Consider the following 1,632-nt stretch of genomic DNA (forward strand, 5'->3'; position numbering starts at 1 on the left):
GCATTGGTGGTTCAGTGGTAGAATTCTCGCCTGCCACGCGGGAGGCCCGGGTTCGATTCCCGGCCAATGCAGCTTCTTTGCCTTTTTAAGATTTTCCCAAGCACTCTTCTAAGAACTGCCTGCCCAGGAGAGATTTACTTTTCAGCCAAGAATGTCAATGCAGGCTGACTCTGGATTTTATTGACTGTAAACAGCATCTCTGCCAACAGCTCACTAAATGGTCATTCCCAGGGAGAGCAACAGCTAATTGGGGGCTTCACGCCTACTGTCAGGCTTGCTCAGCTTGTAGCTATCAGTCTTCACTAAGGTCCAACGAGCCACGCACAGACGGGCTAGCTAGTCAGCCAGCATGTTCACCCCCACAGTGGCCTATGTATTGTCCCTTTTCCACCCTTGCCCCAGCCCTCGCCCACCTGACAGACAGCTGGAAGCCCCAGTCTGGCCATCTTCAGTATCACGGCTCCCTCCATGCTCAATCCTGGGCATTCTGTCCCACTGCACAGAATCAGGGGTGGAGTCCTTGATTGGCAGATCCACTTAGGGCCCCAGGGTCCCCTTCATTGCCCTAGCCACATGTGCTCCATAAATATCCATGGGCTCCTGTGGGAATCTGCCTGCTCTGGTCCCTGAGGTCAGAGTGGGGTGCTGCAGGCCAGGCGCCCTGCCCTCTCAGAGCTGGCACTCCTGCCGGGCGGAGGCAAGCCTTGGCAGGTACATGGCAGGTTCACACAGCAGCGTGCATCAAACGCCTGAAAGGTTAAAAAATGCCTTCATCAACCTTCATAGGAAGTAACCGTGGGAGGATGAAGCTTGTGTCCCAGGCTGCTTCTCCAGAGACACGCTGTGGGACCACCAGGGGGCAGTGGGGGTATCTAGGAGGGCTGCAGCTTTGAGCAGGTGCCTCCGAGAGGAGGCTCGGGAGCATTCCCAGCAGTGCAGTGCCCTGGTCTCCAGGGGCAAGGATGGAGGCAGACTGCCAGTAAGCCACACTCACAATCTGCAGTAAAGCCTGGCATGGGCTCCACCCCATCTGTAGCTAGTAAGCAATGGTGGTGCTGTGCTTGCCTTGCTTACTGGGCACTCCATCCCTATCGGGGATTGTAGATTTGAAAGGGCCTTCATGCTGCCTGACACTGCTGTGGGGCAGGAAGAGCGACAGATCTAGACGTAGAAGCAGCGTCTTTGGTGTGGTGAAGAAAACAGGACGTCCCCTACAGGTTAGGAAGTAAGCCTGCAACAATGTCTGGCCTGCAGATTTGCAAGACTGCAAAACATCACCTGCTTTCATTTCTTCAATGAAAACAGAAACCAATCTCTCTTGACCTCACCATACTTATCAGTTGTCACCCTGTTTGAGGTACATTCCTCAGGAAGATCTCAACCTGCTCGTGACCACTCCCCCTCCCGCCCTACTCCATGGCTGCTGTTCGCAGTGCTCACACCAGTGGACTGACAAGGTGCCCCACGGTGCTGACACAGTGCCCAGTCCTGACACCAGCCCCTAGGTCTGCAGACCTCATCTTGTCTGTGAACAGCATCTGTATGGCTCATTCTTCCATTCTCCTCAACAATAGTCTTCCCTTGATTTCTGTCTCACAGCTGCCGCTTCCCAGTCTCTCTAATTTCCAGGGC

At 54.5% G+C, this 1,632-nt stretch overlaps 1 protein-coding gene and 1 non-coding gene across 4 annotated transcripts in view; both read left to right on the forward strand.

Annotated features, from left to right (window-relative positions):
• On the forward strand, nucleotides 1-71 carry TRNAG-GCC. The gene has a single exon. It is a non-coding gene; the product is annotated as a tRNA-Gly (tRNA).
• VAC14 (VAC14 component of PIKFYVE complex) overlaps nucleotides 1-1,632 on the forward strand; it is a 91,564-nt gene that overhangs the window by 26,079 nt on the left and 63,853 nt on the right. The window lies entirely within an intron of this gene.

Source organism: Echinops telfairi, unplaced genomic scaffold (assembly GCF_000313985.2).
Source record: "Echinops telfairi isolate 266 unplaced genomic scaffold, ASM31398v2 ScPeMD7_2291;HRSCAF=2852, whole genome shotgun sequence".
NCBI classification, from domain to species: domain Eukaryota; kingdom Metazoa; phylum Chordata; class Mammalia; order Afrosoricida; family Tenrecidae; genus Echinops; species Echinops telfairi.